This window comes from Leopardus geoffroyi, chromosome A3 (assembly GCF_018350155.1).
Source record: "Leopardus geoffroyi isolate Oge1 chromosome A3, O.geoffroyi_Oge1_pat1.0, whole genome shotgun sequence".
NCBI classification, from domain to species: Eukaryota; Metazoa; Chordata; class Mammalia; order Carnivora; family Felidae; genus Leopardus; species Leopardus geoffroyi.
Genome location: NC_059336.1, coordinates 97,031,037 through 97,042,476, shown reverse-complemented (window position 1 = coordinate 97,042,476; position 11,440 = coordinate 97,031,037). Strand labels below are relative to the sequence as shown.

Here is an 11,440-nt window from a genome sequence, read left to right as displayed (position 1 = left end):
CTCTCCTCTTACCACCCACTCAGTGCTTGGGAGCATTAAGGGAGGGGATACAGCGTGATATAGCACTAAGTTCTAACATCATTATCTTTTTGTGAACTAGACTGTGACATCATATTTGGTGTACAAACACATTCCTATGAGTAGGTAGAGAAAGGGGAGGGCAAGTAGTCTTGAATTACTTTATACCTCCACTGAGCTAAGATGTCACACTTTACAGGAAGTAGAAGGAAAATAAAGCATAAAGACATCCATAAAGGATCATAGACAAGTATTTTAATAAAAGTCGTGTGTTTTTTTTTAATACCAAAAATGAGTATTGGGGAGACAAGTTGACAAATTGAACAAGGGAGTTAGATCTCAGGCATTTGAAGGGACTTAATCAGTAGTACAGCAACATGACTCCACCTACCACTTTTTTTTTTTTTAACTGAAGAATTGGTTTCTACAAAATGTATGTTTCATGTGCCGATTTAGGCAAAGTATTTGTGTTTCTTTTTTTAATTTTTTTAATGTTTTTATTTTTGAAGGAGAGAGAGAGAGAGCATGAGTGGGAAGGAGCAGAGAGAGAGGGAGACAGAGAATCCGAATCAGGCTTCAGGCTCTGAGCTGTCAGCACAGAGCCCAATGCAGGGCTCAAACTCACGAACCGTGAGATCATGACATGAGCTGAAGCTGGACGCTCAACTGGCTGGGCCACCCAGGTGCCCCGAATTATTTGTGTTTCTTTATAGTTACCACTAGAACACATTCATGTAATATTTATGCATCCCATTGGTCCTGAATTGCAAAGATGTGAGATCTAGATGAATATGATCATGACTGCATAGCGCCGTCTAGTTAAATTTACTAATGAGAAAAATGAAGGTGTTTCTTCTAATAAAGTGAATTCTCAATCCATCTCAATTCAGTCTCCTAAGTGATGTTTCATTCTCCTAGGAAGAGTACTTGGTGTGGTCCATGTGAGAGGAGCAATCCTTTCTAGGAAGGAAAAGAAAGAAAAATGCAAAATTTCCATTCTCCAAAACTGAGTTGGCCTTAGACAATTGATATTTCTTCACTTGTAATGCCAGATTAGTAGCAGAGGAAAACATGGTGCCACAGAAAGACATTTATATGATTTAGTGTGCTCCAAAATGTCTTTTGTCCACAAATCCCCCATAACACCATCAAGTTATGCCATTGGACATTTATTAAATATAAACGTGCTATGTCTGAGATAGAATGTGCTAAACATGTGGCAAGCAACATTCATGCCACCATAGTGAAGACTGACTTCTCTCTGGGGATGACACAGTCATGGGATAGTGGGGAAAGAGAGGCATTGTTGGCATAAGGTTCTGGTAATGAGAAAGAAATTGCCATATTCAAAAACTCAGAAAGTCCTGCAACTTTGTTGAGAAGAAGTGATTGCTAAGAGGGAATAGAGCTATTTTGAAAATGGTACCCATCCACTCTATGCCTTTGTTAAGTGCAGGTTCTGTATAATGTATGTATAAGCAACTAATTAACCACTTAATTCAGGCTGTGTGTGTTGTAGCAAGTAAAGGTAAAATCCAGACCCCAAAATCCTTTTCTGGCAATAACCTCTGCTGAAATTATTTAGACAAATGTGCCTACTACACTTTAGATACCATTTATGTTATCCAGCAAGGAAAATTATTAAAATGGACATCTTTTGCTTATATATATGAGTAGAACTCATGTACAATAATGGCCTGTTTCCATCCAGGATAACTATTCCTTTGTGCACCAGAGTATTGAACAAGTTTTGGCTTTACTGGGTCAGATTTTCCTCCTTTGTGCTCATATCTCAAACTGCTTATTTCTATCATAGCCCTATTCAGTACTATCATGCATTTAAAAAAAAAAGACAATAACCACAGGACAAGGAAGATCAATAGTCCACTTATGAATTGTTACAAAACTTCAGGGGCAGTAGAGATTTGAGCAAATATGGTACCAAGGAACTTCATGGAAGAGGCAGATGAACTAAACATTGAAGGATGGATAGAGAATGGAGCAGGGTATACAGACCACATTGCATGACTAATATGATTAAATGCATGTGGTGGGAGAAGAAAAAAGTATCTAAAACTCCCCTTTCCTAGGGTCGTTTCTTGATGAATGTCCCCAAAGCATTTTCTTAAAGTCTCTCTTTTTTTTAAACCTGACATATTAGAGAACAGATCAAAGCAGAGGAAAAGACAAAACAATATGCATGATGAGTCATCTGGGCACCTGTGTTGCTAAGGCAACCGCTTTAGACACAGAAGGAGGGAAGGGAATGTAACTTAACAGCAAATAATTGAATCATATCTACCTCTCATAAAAATGTGTTAGCTTGAGCTGTTGTATCCAATAAATGCCTACCATCTTATGAATGTCTTCACAATTGTATTGTGAATTCAACTTTAACAAAGCACAATTAATTTTATGCTAGCAACCAACAATTTGGTTTTCTTAATATATTCATATTGGTAATGAATTCTTATAGAGCACCTTTCATTTTCTTTACTAGATAGATATCTTTATACAAGGCATGAATATTCCATGCAGATCCATTTTTCCAATACCTGTTGAAATTAAAAGAAGGAGTATACTCTCAAAAACAGTTTTACCAGCCTGGTCATTCACATATCTAACCATGGTGATTAAACCCATATTTAGTACTTTCCCCAAAGATCTGTAAATGCTGGTATAAGTTCCATAAACTGAAATACATTGCTGTAAGGTTAAGAGAATATCATTGTTAACGATGCCCCTTAGTGCACTTATAATTTCCTTCTATGAGTTACTGGCTGAGGGACATTCCCAAGCCATATGGATATATATTCTCTCGTCATTATGGAAATTCCAATGTGATACTGGTATTCTCAATTTTTACTGTCGTCTGTGTGGAAAGCACAGGATGTCCTCAGTTTGCCTCTTTTTAAAAAAAATCACCTTCAGAGAGGACCAATGTGGCATGCAAAATGAACTTCCTTCAAAGCCAACATTTCTTGCGAATGGTTCTGTACTATATTCAGGTTTATTTTCCATTTAGCCTGGACCATTAGGTCTTTTAAGTTGCCATCATTCAAGACGTTTTTACAACTTTGGTGTCGCATGACTGCTCCTGGAAAATTTTTGGTCCCACTTTAACACCTTAACATGCAAATCCCCATCATCAGGATCTCCAAGCAATAAGTAGAATCAGCTTATGAATCTAGAAAAGAGAAAGACTCCACAGGGTTTTATCACAGATCAAGGCGCTTGCGCTCTAAGGAATAGGTTGGATGGAGTATTGCAAACACATTCCTATTTAAGAATCCCATCAAATGAATCCTGCTATGTGCTGATGCTTAAACCCTGAATCCTCCATTAACCTGCCAAGGGAATACCCATCCCACAGTACAGCCTTTCTTGTCTGAGCATCTCCTCGGTTTAATTCAGTACCATCCGTTCAGGCACTGCATCATAACTTTATCGATAACCTATTATATGTTGCAAAATTGAGAGTCATTTTCTTTAGAGAATGATTCTTTTCATTTTGACATGCCTGATACTAAAATCTAGTCCTAAGAAAGTTTAGGAATATGAGCATTTTGCAGGATATATACCAACTAGTAAATGAAATAAAATATATATATATGAAAAATATATGTATATATATTTACAATTTCTGTGTGTATACCTCATATAATAACTGGAAAAATTAGGTGAATATTCAAGTCTATAGAGCTAGAATGTGGGGAAGATGGGGCTTGAAACCAGGAAAGTTATTTACAACTATACAGAGAGACCCTCAATAGCTATATTATGAACTTTTGCGGAATCTCATATAACTCTAAAATTTTGAAAACATCTTTGACATTTCTATACAATTTACTGCCATCTTCAATCAGTTAACCAATTTCTATTAATTTATAGTATTATAGTCATCATTCACTAAAGGTCTATGTACTGGGTATTATAATATGGACTTTATTGTCATATTTGATAATTAACAAAAGGTCTCTGATGGGTCATATTATATATATTTTATGTATAGGATCTGAGGCTTTGAAAAGTTGAGATTTCTTCTTGAGGGCATATTGTCAGTATGTCAGGCCATTTCATCAGATCCTCAGTAAACAGAATCAGAGACATCAGCCAAAGCTTGTCGATTTCTGAAGCCTGAGTTTATCTTATTTTGCCACACTGCCTTGAAATCTAATCCTTTCACTATCCTATTCTTTTCATCCTTCTCTGGTTCTTTCATGCCTTTGTCTCTTCTCATTTTCTGTGTAATTATTACTGTCTTTTGCAAGAACTCTGTGTATCCAGTGACTTCCTATCCCAGATCTATCTGTTCACTATTGTGGATACAAAATCCTTGGAAGCATAGGTCATCATTATTGCCCACTTCCCTGATCAAAATCTTTTAAATGATGGGTTCATTGATGTTTGATGAATAAAATCTGAAATGTTTATCTTGACATCAAACACAAATCCCAAAGTTAATTCCAAATACTGTCTTCTACAAACTCTATTTCACCTTCAGATTCTACTAATGAAAAGTCAAATCCAGTGTATAACCTGTACATCTCCTGTACATTTTAATATCATATTTTCTTTTTCTTTCTTCCAAATCTGCTTAATAACAAACCAATCATGCTTAAAACCACAGTTTTAATGTGTCCTTTCTCATCTCATTGAAAATGGCAATTCTTTACCCTCTCAATGCCCATAACCCTTGTTCTATTCCTGTTATGAAATTCATTATCATTTACTTTGCAGCATTGTGTACATGTATTATCTCGTAATTAGCCTAATGGAGTTTTGAATGACTAAGACCTTTGACGCTCTTGTCTGTACTTCCATCTCTGAATCTGCCCCGTCCTATAGTTGACTTGCCTGTCCTCCCATCTCCAAATCTAGTACTCTTGACTTTGCTTGCCTCATCCAGTTCCACCAGTTCTGTGTATCGATTGCTAAGACTTAGGACCTCTAATATACTCTAGAGTGGCCAATCATCCTGGCTTGCCTGAGACTGTCTCAGTTTTCCTGGGATTGTCCTGCTTTTAGCACTGTGTAACGTATGTCTGGAAAAATCTTCTTGGTCCTAGGTAAACAAGGATGGTTTATCATCTACTTACTCTCTGATAATTATGCCCCTTTTCTATTTGGCTTTTAATCAGCAGAGAGCTTGCCAAGCTCCATCTGATTAATTGCCTGTATCTTTTCTAGAATAATCATAGTGTTCTATTCTCCAACCTCTGCCAATATGAGCTCCTGGGATTTCCCTAGAACCTGGCCAGTTTTTCTCTTCTACAATAATATCCTTGCCTCATGTCTTTTTCTCTATTCTCGGTGCTTACACTTTTACTTTATTGTGTGTGTTGTTATTGCATTGGTTTTTTTTTCACCCCAATGTTGTAATACTGTAATTAGGATGTTGTTTCTGGTATTGTGTGGATCATAAGATCTGTTAATTATAGACATAGTAGTCTGTAGTCTAATTCTTATTTCCAGAGTTTAGAGTTCCAACTCTAATTTGTCTTATTTCTTCCAATTTTCTTTTGCTTGAGCAAGGCTAACATATTTGGGACTTGACTCAAAGAACAAACTTTTGATAGGTTGGTCACTATGAATTTTAGATTTGTCACTGTAAATGTTAAATCTGTTCAACTGTTAAATGCTCATTTTTAAAATGTTATTAGTAATAATTTCCTATTGCCTTCTTTGAAAGAATTAAACAAGGTGGGGAAAAACATATATTCCAATGACCAATATGTTATAAATGTTCAATGAATCATAATTTATTGTTAGAAAAAACATGAAGCATTAGGGGTGTTTTAACAAAAAGAGGAGATGCCTGGTTTTTCAGTGGCACCACCTTCACTGCACACACCTTCAGGGGCCTTCAAACACTGGGCTGCAGACCACAAAGGAGTCACACTGAAGATAATGAAAGTAAAGGGAGAATATTCCAGGGATCCCACCTTATTGGTTAGGATAAACTAATCCCACTTATATTCTGGTGGTAATTTTTTTTTCACCCCAATCCTTGTTGCTAATTTCACAGAATATACTCTGGTGAGGTTCATCCTGAAATGTAGTGTAAAGTAACAAAAACAAAATATCTGAATCTGCATCTAAAAACATCTCACATGGGGCCAGGTCTAGGGTAAGGCAAGTCAGATATTTATGTTAGGCATACAATTTAAGGAGGTTCCAAAAGACTCAGTCATCAAGATAATAATACTTATTAGAACATTTTCCAAATCAAAATTATTGCAAAAATGAACAATAAGTGAGATATTACAATGGAGATATGATCAGTATTATTGATTTTTTTTTCTTTTGCGCAAAGCTCCAATATGTTTTCTCACACCACTGATCTGCCAATACAAACACAAAAAATATAAAAGAATCTAGATTCATGAGAATGCATTCAGAAGTTATTCTATTAGGTACAAGGATAAAAATTATTTGGAAAGTATTTCCATGGTGTATTCAGTTCAGAATTCTATAGATTTGGTTTTTAGGGGCAAAATTAATAGGAATATTTTGGGGCCTTGTGGTTATTGTCTCAGAATTAGATAAAACAAGCTGTCTGCACTAAGGGGAACAAGGAAGGATTCAAATGTTTGTCATGGATCTATTATGAATACATAGTTGCACATGTATGATCTTACTTAATCCTCACAGCAACTGATCACTGTTTTTAGACCTTAGGAAACTGAAGTTCATGAAGGCAAACAGTTTTCCCAAATGGTTAATTGTCTGGACTTACTAAGATTTGTCTAACTTCTAACCAAGTGACATCTTCTCTCTTACCTTTTATTTAGATTGTTCATGCCTTCAAGTAAAGTGAAATTGAAAATGTCTAACTAGGCCAGCAGTCCTCTCCTGCCTTTCTCTCTCTTCCTTCCTTCCTTCCTTCCTTCCTTCCTTCCTTCCTTCCTTCCTTCCTTCCTTCCTTTCTCTTTCTCTTTTTCTCTTTCTCTCTCATTCTAACTGGCTTGCAGTACTTTTCAAATGCCATTGTCTCTTCCAGTATGTCTTCTCCACCACCTTCTATCTTCTAACTTGATTCCTTCAGATGCTCCATTAAGCATATATTTTAAAATTCTGGAACATGAAATCAGAAATGAACAGTGCTAATTACCTGCTACTAACTAGCCTGTCTTCCTTTTCAAAAGAGGAATGAATTAGATCATGATTCCTAAAAAAAAAAAAAAAAAAATCCATCCCAGAATTGTTGATATGTCTTAAGATAAAAAGAGCGGGCTTACTAGTGGGCCACTGAAATACTTTAAAATCAAGTTTGCCTTCCTTAATTAATTTTAAACGATTGTGCAATTTAGAATGTGAATTTCATCAGAGGAGGAGAGTATGGAGCCCAGTAGTGCAAGGAAGGCAAGTCTGCAGTGGGTATTGGGTTGATGGGGCTGGATTTATCAAGTTTGATCAGTCATAGAGGAAGTTTGTGGTGTTTTTTTATGATTGAAATATTGATTTTATTGTGAAGTTTTATTCCTTAATCATAGGGGAAAGTCGGGAAAGCAAGCAGCAAACAACTACACAAAATGCGCATGTTTCTCACTGACATACGGTCTGCTCTGACAGCAAACCTCTTCATGGACATAGTGGTAAAATAAAAAGTCTTGGCCTCCATTCCCCAGGGAGACATCCCATGCATTTGTGGACAGATCCACTTCCTGAAAGAACCCAGATTCCCCTTTTAGGGAGCCCTACCAAGAGGTAACAGATGTCCACCACTGGGGATTCTGTGACGTGTGGTGCCTTTGCATAGTTACCTTTGAGATCACAAGATGATTCAGGAATGAAAAAGGTACCCAGACCACACCTCCCTAATCTATATTTAAATAGTTTCTTAGAAATTGTTTTGTATTTCCTGCTAAATACCCCTCCACATTTCTTACATAACTCTTGACAGGCAAGATATTTGTTTGATACTAATTCATTGACCTTCTCCCTTTATATCTGATGCAGTGGTGTAGAAGGCACTCCATAAATTTGGTTGAGGGAATAAATGATTTAATGAATCAATCATTCATTCAGTATTTATATGATTGTTCCATGGTCATTTATTTGGATATGGAAAAATTAAATTTCATCTTATCATAGAACTCTATATGGGTACTTGCACTCTTTTAATATATCCTAGCCAGTAGGGCTCAATGTCTGTGTTTCCAAATGAATATTTACTTCGTCACTGGGATGAATCTCACCATGGCCAGGAATTGTCAGCAGGTTTGCCAAGTGACCTCAACTAGCTATAAGGATCTGCTCTTGGAACTCTGCCACAATGCAGTGATGACACAACTACTTTCAGAGAAATGACCTATCATGTGAAGTGAACAAAAGATTTCTGGATGCCATGATGTCATTTTGCAAATTATATTCCATAGTGCTCCAGATATATTCCCTCTAAATGTCTGAGAGGGTTGAAGTTGTTTTTGGTGAATGACAGATTGTTGCTTTTGGACAATTTACTCAACAGTGATAACATTGAAATAGAGACTGTAGACAAGATGGAAAATAAATGATCCTTGAGTAAATGGCAATGATGGGAGCCTTGGCTGTCTTTTGTAGGAGAGATTCTGTAAAAGCCATCTCAAAGAGCTTGAATATTATGGAAAAATCACTGGGAAGCCTTCTCCAAAAGAAGTGACCAAGAACAATATACTTCTCATACATTTTCACTTTTCTCTCCTACCTCATAACGTTCTTTTAATTTAAAATACGTAGTAAAAACTTAAAAAGGAGATAATCCATTTAATTTGAATTTATTTATAAGCTGTAAAGTTTTTGATGTTTCTGTTCTACATGCTCCTGCACACAAACAAATGAACTATTTTGAGATTGGGGCTGGGCAAGGAACCATTAGAAACTCCCTTTCAGACATTTTACTAGTGGCACAATTAACTTCCACCACAATAAAGAAGCCACGACTATAATTTCTGCCCTGGATGAGATTCTTAAAACTTGGCTAATGATTTAATTACCTGTGACACTTACTCAAGTTCTCCTCTATTTATTTCTTGCAAAGTTGTTCACACTTCCCTGGAAGTATCTCACTGTGGATTCTTCAAAACAAAATCTGTCAGTCAGTTAAGAAGAAAGAAACACAGATTATGTGTTCACATAGTTAAGTCTTGTAAGGATGAGACAGTGCAGGTGGAACAGTGAATACCCCTTTAGATATTCTAGCTATTATTAACTTTTTAAAAATGTTTCTGTGACTTCTGCTTATAAGTCTCTAAAGGAGGACATTTTGGATAAAAGTTTAATAATGAACTGCAAATGTTATTTTACTTTCTAGATCTTATTCAAAAAACTGTGTGTGTGTGTACATTTGTGTGTCTTCACTTGTCCTAAATACTCACTTGTTTCTTGTTATCAATAAGACTTACTACTTGATTTGTCTAGAATCTGTATATTAAAATCAAAAATATTTTTCATCTTGTTAATCTTTTTGTATTTCAGCACTGGGTCATTTTCTACATTTGTAGTATATTTATGAATCAGTTTTATAATTATAAATTATATATAGATATTTCCAATATGAAGTACATATATATGTACATATATACATATATGTACATATATATAATATAAAATTTAACCAACTCCTAAATTCTATGGTGTGGTTTTGAGATCAGTATATTAACATCAGACATATGGAATCGAGAAATCCTTTGTGATGGTATATACACCATGCCTATCCCTGGACTGAGGGTCTCCACGTTTAAAAATAATTTCATTTTTTAACTTTAACACAAATATCCTAAGTTGCATGCAAAAAATTAGTCATTACATAAACCTATCAGTTATGAAAAAATGTTAACTTAAATCAATGGCTAATTAATAAATATATTTTGCATTCACAATATGTAAGAATATGTTTTAGGTATTTAATTAATAAAATTACTGGATTTTGCTTCCTTTAAGTTTTATAATGGCTTAGTTATAATATGAAGAAAAATTGTTCTAACTTCAAAGCCTTGAATAATTATATTATGTCTTCTGAATTCCTCTGAAGAGCAAAGTTAGGAGCAGTGATTATTCTCCAAAACATAATTAATAATTGATTTTATATAGACAACCCTCCCCATAATTTCTCTTCACTGTTTTTCCACAAACTAAATTCAGGCATGTGTTCTTCCTTATTTCCCCCTCTCCTTTTCTGTCTACCACATTTTGCATGTGTTATTTTTCATCTGTTTCTTATGTAAGTTAGTTTAGGCAAGAAAGAAATGAGGTAGAGAGACTGAGAAAAGGGAATGATACTGTGAGTCACTAATTTTTCAAACCTCCCCGCAACACACACATACTCCATCCATGAGTATACATCCCTGAGTATACCTCTACAACATATAGAGGTAATCACCAAGAACATTGTGATCCTTCATGACAGTAACTCAATACATGGTAGCTAAACAGTACTGCTGCTGACTAAACTCAGTATTATTTAGAAATAATCATACAACAATTAGATACCTAATAATTACTCTGTCTGCTCTCTAAGTTATAACACGATTAATCAGATAAACAGAAAATACATTTATATACCTTCTCTATTTCTCTATCAATGAAGCCTTATACCATTTAGGGCACAATTTACCATAATCTGAGACCTGTGCCATGCATTCTAGAACTCTCCCTAAAAATCCAGAACTCTTAGTGCTGTCAATCCATTGTCAAGACAGAATATATGCCTGTGATCTAGGCCAAGTCTACCATTAGTACCCAAGGACACTCCTTCCTTCAGTACTACTCACTTTTGCGTTCCATTCGCATAGCTCAGAGTACCTTATTCCAGAGAATTCTTCAAATCTGTCTCCCTGAGTCAGGACACGAGGCCACAGACCCAACCTCATTATTTTGCCTCATAGTAGGATCAACCTGATTCTATTGAGCAATTCCACATGAATCTCGTTTTCACCTAGGTACATGTAGCTCTGCCTTCCTATTTAATGTGTGGCTCATGTTTCAACAGCTTCAGCATATCACCTAGGAGCATGTTAGAAGTCCAAACTCTCGGAACCCAACACCTCTATGTACTGAATCAGAATCTGCATTTTAACAAGATTCCTCAGGATCCATATGTACGTTAAAATGAGGAGCACTGGTTTGGGGGTTAGGGGTAGATAATGATTTCAGATATAAACCTCCCAAGCCGAATTGGCTATTCAAATGCCTGCAAAAGACATGGAGGCAATGCAAATGTGACAAGAAAGTCAGACATAAAACCAGCGAGGAGTAGTGGTAAATGAGAAATATATTTTATAAATGTTCCATTTAAAATGGTGCAGAGGCCACATGTTTCTCGTTAATTATTGTCATTCAGGAAAGTCGATTCTAGATGTGTCAGACCTTCTGAATTTTAGGAGAGGAAATTTTTTTGCAGTTAAATTTTTAATTATTCACATGTTAGTAACCAATCACA

The 11,440-nt window shown here is 35.7% G+C and overlaps 1 long non-coding RNA gene across 1 annotated transcript; it reads right to left on the bottom strand.

Annotated features, from left to right (window-relative positions):
- Window positions 1–675: 675 nt before the first annotated feature.
- Window positions 676–10,633, bottom strand: LOC123579720. Its single transcript, XR_006702915.1, has 3 exons — window positions 10,564–10,633; window positions 9,010–9,091; window positions 676–978 (listed from the first exon to the last, which is right to left on the bottom strand). It is a non-coding gene; the product is annotated as an uncharacterized LOC123579720 (long non-coding RNA).
- Between the last annotated feature and the right edge of the window lie 807 nt (window positions 10,634–11,440).